This window comes from Panulirus ornatus, chromosome 13, assembly GCF_036320965.1.
Source record: "Panulirus ornatus isolate Po-2019 chromosome 13, ASM3632096v1, whole genome shotgun sequence".
Taxonomy (NCBI): domain Eukaryota; kingdom Metazoa; phylum Arthropoda; class Malacostraca; order Decapoda; family Palinuridae; genus Panulirus; species Panulirus ornatus.
In genome coordinates this window covers 52,867,952-52,880,135 of record NC_092236.1, presented here as the reverse complement: position 1 = coordinate 52,880,135, position 12,184 = coordinate 52,867,952, and the positions used below count along the sequence as shown (strand labels likewise).

The 12,184-nt window shown below is 48.4% G+C and overlaps 1 protein-coding gene across 6 annotated transcripts in view; it reads left to right on the top strand.

Moving 5' to 3' along the window:
• LOC139752893 (uncharacterized) overlaps window positions 1-12,184 on the top strand; it is a 469,040-nt gene that overhangs the window by 360,805 nt on the left and 96,051 nt on the right. For 3 of the 6 annotated variants that reach the window (XM_071668924.1, XM_071668923.1, XM_071668922.1), the window contains one exon: window positions 6,690-7,507. The gene's annotated coding sequence lies outside the window, so the exon portion shown is untranslated. The remainder of the gene's footprint in view (window positions 1-6,689; window positions 7,508-12,184) is intronic. The other 3 variants (XM_071668928.1, XM_071668925.1, XM_071668926.1) reach the window with 1 other exon arrangement.

Sequence of the window (12,184 nt, the reverse complement as noted above, 5' to 3'; positions counted from 1 at the left end):
TAAAGATTCTGATTGTGTGTGTGAGGGCGGGAAGTGAGGGTACGAGATACAATTGTCCTCCCTCTTTGGTGTGGTGTTGTGAACACCCCCAGAACACCGCCTGCAACAGAGAGGTCTTTTCTTCGCGTACTTCATCACCGTCAGTAGCACAGTGCGCAGTTCTCCCCATTTATTGAACCTGAAATGAATTTTGGAGAAAGGAGAAGTGTAGTGCTACCGATGTTATGGAAATTGGACAATAACTGTGATCGATTTGTGTTGTGTAGGATTTAGGTGTTGTGGCTAACACGTTGAGCCAGGCCTCACTGTGTTGTCTGAAGGATTGATGCGAGACGGGGGTGTTGCTGGTGTCAAACTGTGTTTACATTACTTCTGGTAAACTTTAGGCTAAAGTTGCCAAATGTTTATCCAAGTTTCCTTCATTTTTCCAGTCTCACCTTTCAGAGTGCATTGAAAAAAAAAAAGGGAGGAGGGAGGGAGGGAACGAACTAGTAACGATAAAGGGATTGTAACATTATGAGTTATGAAAGAACGTATACCAGACCCTCCTCCACTCTTTACCCAGTCAGTCGCCTCACTCATCCATTACAACGGGTTTATTCCTTCTCTTACCAACGAAAGGAGTGCTTCACTGCCACCCCTCACCCCACCACCCACGCCTGTCTCACTGCCACCCCTCACCCCACCACCCACGCCTGTCTCACTGCCACCCCTCACCCCACCACCCACGCCTGTCTCACTGCCACCCCTCACCCCACCACCCACGCCTGTCTCACTGCCACCCCTCACCCCACCACCCACGCCTGTCTCACTGCACCCCTCACCCCACCACCCACGCCTGTCTCACTGCCACCCCTCACCCCACCACCCACGCCTGTCTCACTAACACTCCCTCACCCCACCACCCACGCCTGTCTCACTGCCACCCCTCACCCCACCACCCACGCCTGTCTCACTGCCACCCCTCACCCCACCACCCACGCCTGTCTCACTGCCACCCCTCACCCCACCACCCACGCCTGGCTCCAACAAGCAAAAGACCCATTCTATTCTGGTCCTGATACCAGATCGAACAAGAGCTTCCATTCCTTTTCAGTAGTTCACAAGGGCTAATGGCCAAGCCCATAAACTTGTCTGGAAGAAGGTCTTCGCCACGGTGTTTAGCAAGCGAATTTGGTCCGTCTCCCCCTCTTTAACAAGGGCTCCATTACCTTGCTCTAAGTACCCAAGAGAAGTGTCTTGAAAGGGTCAGATATATTGGTTAACTTCCTTCCTGAAGACCACCTTAAAGGCAATGTTAAGACGTGGTGGTCTTCCCCCTCGGAAAACTGACTTCAAATCTGCTGGCCCCGGTTCGATCCCCGGCGCGGGGCAGGCAGACAGCACGCAGCCCACCCGGCTTTTCATTCTTCCTCTGGCTGGTAGACAAAGGAGGTACCGAATTTAGGTAGGATAGAGCACCACCACAGCTGTGACAGGTCTGGCTCGAGATCCTCTCCCCCCGCAGGAGTGGCCATGCCCGGGGACATGGCCCTCGCAAACAGGCCTAAATGAGGCTATCAGGAGTGGTGCTTCACTTTGTCTTAAGTCTTTCACACTAATGTTTCCATCTGACAAAATATTCTTCAGATCAGACGCGGACATATTAACCGTGTTGTTGCCCGTCATTTCCAAAGCATTTGTTGAGAGTAGAGCCAAAGAAAAGTTGTCGTATAGTTTTTTCTGGTCTTTCAAGATTAGTTTGTTTGTTTTTATTTCCACCTGAGCATCATCATAGTCAGATTGTAGTAAGACAAACCTAGGGAGTCTCCTCCATGCACTCAAAAAGCTCCTCCTCAGACACGCGTCTTAATTTCACATTCATGAGTCTGTCTCTCTTACCTTCGCCTAGGCAGCCGTCTTCTCCATCCGAGGCAGCCAGAATGTCGTCTCGATACTTGATACATACTCCGAGTCGTACGTACCACAGTGACCCACTTCAGGAGTTACTATGTCTTCAGCAACTGGACCTGAGGGAGCTCCAGGTCACTGAACGTTGACCTTGACCTCCGGGTCCACATATTGACTCAGTTTATACTTATTTTTTCTCTCTCTCTGCCAATCTGCCTTTTGCTTCTTCTCTTATCTCGCGTATACATCTTACCTCTCCACCCGCTGTCCAAGATCTGCTCTCGTCCCCTCCTGTTATACCGTCTGGGACGCCACAGTCATGGGTTCCATCTGTAGGTGGACGTGAGCCAACAGTAACCCACCCTAATATCCAAAACCAATCGCTGAGTTATAGGATCTGTTGTGAAACACGACCCGCTCTGTGGGGAAGTCTCCAGCGCCCGCCCCCCACCAGCAGCACCAGCACCAGCAGCGTCTCCCTCAGCGCCATATGTTCTTAACACATTTGTGTCATCTATATCACCACTCGTTTTTCCCCCCAAGTCTATTTGCGGTAGGCAACGCACTTGCCTCTCTGGCTTCGACTATTCCCTCATCTGTCATCCTCTTGGTAAAAATCTTGGGGGGGCCACACACTCAAAGGCTCCTCAGTATATTCACCTCCCGATCTCTCTCATTCAGACCCTCCTGGTAATATTCTCTGAGATCATCACTCACGATCATCAAACACCGTACCCTAGCCCCCACACGATTGATAACCTAACCATCCTACTTCCTCTGTACCCCAGCCCCCACACGATTGATAACCTAACCATCCTACTTCTGTACCCCAGCCCCCACACGATTGATAACCTAACCATCCTACTTCTGTACCCCAGCCCCCACACGATTGATAACCTAACCATCCTACTTCTGTACCCCAGCACCCACACGATTGATAAACGAACCATCCTACTTCTGTACCCTAGCCCCCACACGATTGATAACCTAACCATCCTACTTCCTCTGTACCCCAGCCCCCACACGATTGATAACCTAACCATCCTACTTCTGTACCCCAGCCCCCACACGATTGATAACCTAACCATCCTACTTCCTCTGTACCCCAGCACCCACACGATTGATAAACGAATCATCCTACTTCCTCTGTACCCCAGCCCTCACACGATTGATAAACGAATCATCCTACTTCTTCTGTACCCCAGCACCCACACGATTGATAAACGAATCATCCTACTTCCTCTGTACCCCAGCACCCACACGATTGATAACCTAACCATCCTACTTCTGTACCCCAGCCCCCACACGATTGATAACCTAACTATCCTACTTCTTCTAAATTGATGATAATGACCATTACTTCTGTACAGTGAGACACATGCTACACTAGGACACACAGCTCTCACGATCTGAGCTCTCGCCATCTCTTCTTTTTTTTTTTTTTCAACGTCCCTCAAATCACACAAGGGGACGGACGAGCGGTGTTAGGGCTTCTCCTTCTGCCGTCTCGCCTGGCACTCCGTCTGAGTGCCAGGCGAGGCCTTTATTGCTCGTCTTTGGCTTCGAAGTAACGTCCCTTTTCGTCTCTCTCAGGATCCTGCACCACTCTAACACCCTCCCTCTCCCTCTCGAGGCCATGACGACCTCTGACACCACGTCTTCCCTCCCACCACTCGCTGATTGCCTTGCAGACCCCCCAATCACCCCATCGCCACACCCCTGATTCTCTCTCTCTCTCTCTCTCTCTCTCTCTCTCTCTCTCTCTCTCTCTCTCTCTCTCTCTCTCTCTCTCTCTCTCTCTCTCCAGCCTACAGGTCTGTCTCCCTTGAGAAGCTGGCGCGACTGTGTTGAGAGGCCAGATCCCACAAGGCGCAATCAGTTGCACTTTTGTGAGGTTGGCTTTGTGTGGTGTGTAGGACGGTTGGTCAGGAGCAGGTCCTGTGGATCAGAAGGTCTCGTCGGTCAGGAGCAGGTCATGTGGGCCAGGAGCAGGTCATGTGGGCCAGGAGCAGGTCATGTGGGATAGGAGCAGGTCATGTGGGCCAGGAGCAGGCCATGTGGGCTAGGAGCGGGTCATGTGGGCTAGGAGCAGGTCATGTGGGCTAGGAACAGGTCATATCAGCCAGGAGCAGGTCATGTAGGCCAGGAGTAGGTCATGTGGGCCAGGAACAGGTTATGCAGGCCAGGAACAACTTATGTGGGCCAGGAGCAGGTCATATGGACCTGGAACAGGTCATATGGGCCATAATCAGGTCATATTATTCAGGAGCAGGTCATATCAGCCAGGAACAGGTCATGTGGGCCATGAGCAGGTCATATCGGCCAGGAGCAGGTCATATGGGCCAGGAGCAGGTCCTGTCAGCCAGGAGCAGGTCATGTGGGCCAGGAGTAGGTCATGTAGGCCAGGAGTAGGTCATGTGGGTGAGAGCGATAGCTCTGGTGGTGACTTCTGCATATACAGAGGCGACCGTGACCTTTCCCTTCGTCGCCAGCAGGAACACCCCCCCACACCGTGCAGCTCTCGTGTAATTCGTCCTCTGGCGGATGGGGTCAAGGCCCGGCCTACGTAGCAGCTGTCCAGCTGAAAGATCACCGATGTGTATGGTTCATAAAGGTAGCGATTGCCTCAGCTTACTCTTAAGCAGTGAGAAGCTTCATGGGTTCATGGATGGAAGTCATATTTGAACACCCCAAAGTCACCACCCCACCGTCCGACCACGGTTCATGATTAGTTGAAGGACGTGCGCCTCATGACAGAAGCTCAAAATGGAGAGGGACCTACGCATAGGCGGATAGACGCATGTATTCACGACATGCGGGACAGTGTGTATACAGCAGCCATGGTGGGGAAGAACCCACCCCAAAATGCGAGCTAAGGAACGTCTATTTTCAGCTCCTCCAAAGCTCGTGGACAGGTGGTGGGTGGTGTGGGCGGTTGCAGCGGGGAGCCCAAGGGGGTCGTGTGTGAGACGACACAACTCCTTCCATGTGGTCCGCCAAGGACAGTGCGGGAGTGCGACGGGTCCACGCCATTATAATACCTTGCCAGAGCTTCTTTTCCCTCTCTCTCTCTCTCTCTCTCTCTCTCTCTCTCTCTCTCTCTCTCTCTCTCTCTCTCTCTCTCTCTCTCTCTCTCTCGGAGGAAACACCGGCTCTTACAGAGGGAAAATCATACAGCTCAGCCGTTTAAGCAGGGTTAGGCTGCTCGGGAATGGGTCTCCATGACCCACCTGAGAGCCAGGAAAGAAAGAAAGAGAGAGAGAGAGAGAGAGTTAGGGTCAAGGGAATCGCCTGGAAACTGGAGGATTATTTTGCTGTAAACGACCTCCCTCGTGCCTGGCCAAACTGAGGCGGCTCCACTCCAAGCTCGACAGCTTAGGTTAGTCCCCCTCCCGATGTAGAAGAAAGCATTTCTCTCCTTTAGAAGATAAAAAGCTGATGAGACACAGGACGATGAAAAGGATGAACAGCCGGGTGGACTGTGGATCGGCTGCCATGACCAGGAATCGAACTTGTGTACAGACAGACTCGACGTCGCCCTTGCGGTCTGTGGATGCCGTGCGGTTAATAACACCGAGAGAGAGAGAGAGAGAGAGAGAGAGAGAGAGAGAGAGAGAGAGAGAGAGAGAGAGAGAAGCAGGACTGCATTATTTGAAGAGGGGACACGATAACGTGCTTGGTGCAAGAAAATGTCGAGTGCCTTGGATTTACTCAGCGAAGGCTCAGAAACCCGGTGGATCCACCCCTCCCCTCCCAGCGTCCGGGCGAGTGTGTCCTCATGAGCTCCGACAATGGTTATTGCGAGGCAAGAGGGTCTCAGGTGGACTTGGTACATCCTGGGACACTCTCGGCTATTCCAAGACACTGGGGAGGTCTTACTGGGATTTCCAGCTGTTATATAGATGGACAAAATACTCTCAGTTGCCACTGACACACGTATGAGTTTGTCGCAGAAGAGGCGTCGTCTGTGGTCCAGGAGGACTGTGGTCTGGTCTCAAGTCCCTCTCCTGACGAGACGGTAGATCGATGGAATGGGCACTGGGTCAGCGGACTAGGTACTGGGTCAGCGGACTAGTTACTGGGTCAGTGAACTAGGTACTAGGTCAGCGGACTGGTTACTGGGTCAGTGGACTGGGTACTGGGTCAGTGGACTAGGTACTGGGTCAGTGGACTGGGTACTGGGGCCAGCGGACTAGGTACTGGGTCAGTGGACTAGGTACTGGGTCAGTGGACTAGGTGCTGGGTCAGCGGACTAGGTATACTGGGTCAGTGGACTAGGTATATACTGGGTCAGTGGAGTGGTCGATGAGGTAATGGACTAGAAACTGGACCGACGAACTGGTTACTGGGCTTGTGGACAGGGCAGTGCGTCAGTGTGGACCTCGTCAGGCCCTGCTAGGTCCTACTCTGTTGTGATAATCCCCTCGCACTGAACCATCCAAGCCCTCTGGTTATACCGTCATCCACTCCGGGCTTCTCTCGTTAGATGGTCCAGACTTGTCGTTCGTTTAACGCCACCGACACACCCAACTTACCCCTAACTGAGTTATGATATTAAACTACGTTCTGTTTAATACCGTCCCTCTTACCTAACTTTCCCATACTATCAACCAAGATTATATATACGTCCAAAACTTTGTAGAATTAATTCACCCATGACAACAGTGTCTGCACGCCTTCCAAAACTTTCACTTCCTCCTTCTTCCGCCTGATATTGTATTATTCCTCGTTTTGCTTGATTTTAATTGAAGCCGTCTTCAGCGTCACCCGGAATAATGTAAATTTCCTTTGCTCCACAGGGAGGCGCGGCACCATGGACAAGGCCAGGGAGGTGAGGTGGTAGGTGCTCCTACCCGTGGCGCTGAGCTCCCACCACACTCCACTCTCACCATCACTGTTTTACTCACCTGTATCGCCGGCGCCGCCTTGTGTTGCCAACACAGTGTTGTTGAGAACACTTCTTCATTACTCGTGCCTGGAGGAAAAAAAACCTGCCTCTGTTGAGAACGGCACTGAATTAGCCCTTGTCAACAGTGAAGATAACGTGTTTTAACTAACTGTATGGAAAGAGCTTCTTCATCTTGGTGACTCTGTGTGTGCGTGTGTGAAATTTAAACGTGTGTTGAGCCATCGAGGAGGAGGTGGTGGTGGGGGAAAAAAAAATGACCTGAATGACTTGCTGTGTGTGGGAAAAAAATGTGCACCTAATTCTAAGGTGATGTCACTCGTGTGCGAGACAGACTAAAAGGCATCATAGTCACCGCCACCATATCTCAGACGTGTGGGTCATGATCTTGAAAACTTTAAGGTGAAACTCGTGATGTTCGCCGAGTGGACTTCATTGCGAAGGTTCCGGGCGTGTGTGAAGAAAAAAAAAAGTAAGATAGAAAAAAAAGAAAAGAAAACTAAAACTGAACCAGTGAGCGGTGACCTCCACGAGAACCGCAGAGAGCTGTGTGCTGGATATCACTTAAAACGACCACAAGACGACACCCACCCACCCACCTACACTCTGAATCTTGCCCAAGGGAGAGAGACAGCGACCGCAGGACGAGGCTGGAGGAGGAGGACCGACCAAGGCGGTCCTCAACACAACAGCTCAAGTGTCGTACATGGCGTGAGTATATTTAGACGCCTTTATAACACATACCATGTTGTATATCATATCCCTAACTTCCCACATGTGTACACATACATATTCCTAACGCCGGGTGTGCATCGTATTCCTAACGCCCCCTTACGTGTACATACATATTCCTAAAGCCCCCTTACGTGTACATACATATTCCTAAAGCCCCCTTACGTGTACATACATATTCCTAACGCCCCCTTACGTGTACATACATATTCCTAAAGCCCCCTTACGTGTACATACATATTCCTGACGCCCCCTTACGTGTACATACATATTCCTAACGCCCCCTTACGTGTACATACATATTCCTGACGCCCCCTTACGTGTACATACATATTCCTAACGCCCCCTTACGTGTACATACATATTCCTAACGCCGGGGCTCTGAGGTGTTGGTAGCAGGTAGAGAGGTGGTGGTGGTGTTGGCTGAGCGGGTTAGACTACATACAAAGCCTTGACATGTCGTGGGTTCATTTGCTCCTCCGGTCATGTTTATATATGACAAGCCTCGGGCCGTACCATTCGTCTTCTGTATGTCCCGCTAATTTTCATGGCTTCGCGACAGGCTACGTGCTGTATCATAGTCATTAGTTTCGCCAAAGACTATACGTTCTGTTTTATTCCCTTCGCTTAAGACTCTACTTGTATGGCAAGATAGATACCGGGATGTTTATGAAGTGAAGAGAGTTGAGGGATGTTACTTTATTTCCACGATGGTACAGATGTTTTGTGACGTGGATGAGAGCGAATGACTAGGGAAAAGAGACGGAAAAATTACTTTTTCGGTATCACAGGTAAAGTGCCGTCAGAGAAAGGTAAGTTTGCGCTGTGCCTGCTTAACAATGTCGCCAATAGATGGCTCTGCGTGCGTTACAATGTCGCCAATAGATGGCTCTGCGTGTGTTACAATGTCGCCAATAGATGGCTCTGCGTGTGTTACAATGTCGCCAATAGATGGCTCTGCGTGCGTTACAATCTCACCAATAGATGGCTCTGCCTGTTCCATCCCCAGACCCTGCAGGGCGGACCGTATTGAGACAGACGACGAGCAAGTCTGCTCCAGTATCATATTATTAAGAGTAGTGGAAAGCAGGAACGCAGGAGGCGGTGTTGGAAGGAACCCCAGACCCGCCTGGTAAAACTTTGTCACAACTTTGAAAAACTAGTTTCTCGCCGGCGAAAGTTTACTTAACAACCCCGCCTTGTTCAGGGGCGACCATACTGACAAGCGATGGTATCATTATCCGTTGAAATTACGACTTAGATGGTCACGAATCCATTTATATTTGCCTTTTTTTTTAATCATGGTTATTATATGATTGTTCGCAAGGGACTTATTCGTCAGTCATACCTCCATTTGAGACAGGGTCAAACTGCTCATCAAGGACACGCTTTTTTATATATTAATATCCAGTTAGTCTGTGGTCACAGTGATGTACAAACCGCTCAGAGTAATTAGAGAGGTAGAGACAACACCCATTAGAAACAGGTCGAACATTTAAGGTCAAGAACTAGGCCATTCATACCCTATTAGGGTCGTCCTGTCGTAATCAAGGGTCATAATTCGTGCTCAAAGGTCGTGCCTTCATACTCAAGGGTCATAAGTCGTGCTCAAAGGTCATACCTTCATACTCAAGGGTCATAAGTCGTGCTCAGAGGTCATACCTTCATACTCAAGGGTCATACGTCGTGCTCAAAGGTTATAACTTCATACTCAAGGGTCATAAGTCGTGCTCAAAGGTCGTGCCTTCATACTCAAGGGTCATAAGTCGTGCTCAAAGGTCATACCTTCATACTCAAGGGTCATAATTCGTGCTCAAAGGTCGTACCTTCATACTCAAGGGTCATACGTCGTGCTCAAAGGTTATAACTTCATACTCAAGGGTCATAAGTCGTGCTCAAAGGTCATACCTTCTTATTCAAGGGTCATACAGTCGTACTCAAAGGTCACAACTTCATACTCAAGGGTCATAATTCGTGCTCAAAGGCCATACCTTCATACTCAAGGGTCATAAGTCTTGCTCAAAGGTCGTACCTTCGTACTCAAGGGTCATAAGTCGTGCTCAAAGGTCATACCTTCATACTCAAGGGTAATAAGTCGTGCTCAAAGGTCATACCTTCATACTCAAGGGTCATAAGTCGTGCTCAAAGGTCGTACCTTCGTACTCAAGGGTCATAAGTCGTGCTCAAAGGTCATACCTTCATACTCATGGTGTGAGAATGTATAAAACCCTTTTCATCCTCGATCATGTACCCGGTCAGCTCCGTTTTCTTTCCTCCTTGGTAACATTGAAACGAGGAATATCCATCTTTCACTGACGTCTGTTTCCAAATCATTTTCATTGAATAATCGTCCTTCCTCACACCATTTCAGCCAGAATTTATGAGTGGAAAACATCATCATACAGCCTCATTAGGTGAGCATTTTTTTTTTTTTTGGGGGAAAGAATTATTGTATGAATTATTTACCTTCGCTAACTGAAAGGGATAACACTGAATGGCGCACAGCCATGATTGCTTCTGTCCATTGAGAGAGTCGTATTGTATCCGGACAATTATCCCTGCTACTGTTTCATCACTCACCCGATGGTATAGTAAAGGGTGGAACTAAATCAGACTACATTTTACACCACCCAACAAGCCAATACATCCCCACAAGCCTAGTGTTTCGATTGCAATTTGACACCACCCACAAGCTTATTCACCACCCACAAGCTTATATACACCACCGCAAGCTTAGTTTTCGATTATTGCAGTTTGACAACCTCACAAGCTTTAGACACACCCCCACAAGCTTATATACACCCCCACAAGCTTAGTTTTCGATTATTGCAGTTTGACACCCCCCACAAGCTTATTCACCCCCCACAAGCTTATATACACCACCACAAGCTTAGTTTTCGATTATTGCAGTTTGACAACCTCACAAGCTTATTCACCCCCCACAAGCTTATATACACCACCACAAGCTTAGTTTTCGATTATTGCAATTTGACACCCCCCACAAGCTTATTCACCCCCCACAAGCTTATATACACCACCACAAGCTTAGTTTTCGATTATTGCAGTTTGACACCCCCCACAAGCTTATTCACCCCCCACAAGCTTATATACACCACCACAAGCTTAGTTTTCGATTATTGCAATTTGACACCCCCCACAAGCTTATTCACCCCCCACAAGCTTATATACACCACCACAAGCTTAGTTTTCGATTATTGCAATTTGACAACCCTCACAAGCTTTAGACACACCCCCCACAAGCCTAGTCGTATTTTGATTGAAAAACTAAAATTATCGGCAACGCAGCATTTCTACGAAGATATCGCGAGTCTAAAACTTATATATATATATGAAGACCATGTAGTCGGGAATGATTTATTAACTTTCGTGCAGCAAATAAATCCCTTTTCTGTGAATCACAAAATAGATTTAAAAACTGTAATATGAAAACTATATACCAATAAACTGTTTAAGGATATAACGTCCTTGATGCACTTTGTTGATATTAGGATAGAATTTGAAATGAGGTACAGATAGAATGTTACAACGACAAATAATGTTGCACGGCGGAATTTATTTCATTCAGCGAGCTTAAAATTGTGATAATAATAGATTACATACAGAAGCTCCCACGCACAGTGACCAATTTTAGTTAAAGCTGATATAGGATTCTGCAGATCTTTATTGCCGACATATAATCCATTAATGAAAACAGATTAAAACGTTAACCTCACAAAAGTGATTTTGAAACTATTTTCACAGGAAACGAACGAACTGGAAAGAACGAAAGGAATTTTCTTTATGAACAGAAATTTTTCTAACTTCCCTTTCAGTTCTCGTGAAAATTTGAATGCTGATGATTAGCTTAACTGGTAACGCTGAGAGGCAGTTGATGTTTATTGGACTGGTAACGCTAACAGTTAGCCAGTTGTCGCTTAGCAGGACTGGAAACTTTGACTGTCAGTTGTCACTTCTCTTGACTGATAACGCTGACAGACACTTTTTTGTTTAGCCTGACTGGTAACGAAGACAGGTAGTTGTTGTTTTGCTTGATTTGTAATGCTGGTAGGCAAGTGTTGCTTAGGTTAACTAGTAACGCTGACACGCAGTTGTTTCTTAGCCTAACTGGTAACGCTGACAAGCAATCATTGGTTAGCTTTATTGGAAACGACAGGGGATTGTTATTTGGGTTAGCTGGTAACGCTGACAGGCGTTATATAAGGAAATTAACAAAATCACATCGATCGAAAGGATTCAGAAGGAGTGTCTTCAGAGGAATGAAGACGCGTGTAGTGGAAAGTTCAGAGGAATGAAGGCGCATCTGGTGGAAAGCTCAGAGGAATGGAGGCGCATCTGGTGGAAAGCTCAGAGGAATGGAGGCGCATCTGGTGGAAAGTTCAGAGGAATGAAGGCGCATCTGGTGGAAAGCTCAGAGGAATGAAGGCGCATCTGGTGGAAAGCTCAGAGGAATGAAGGCGCATCTGGTGGAAAGCTCAGAGGAATGAAGGCGCATCTGGTGGAAAGCTCAGAGGAAGGAAGGCGCATCTGGTGGAAAGCTCAGAGGAATGAAGGCGCATCTGGTGGAAAGCTCAGAGGAAGGAAGGCGCATCTGGTGGAAAGCATTAGCGGGGAAACGTCAGGAGGGTTCTCGCTGGA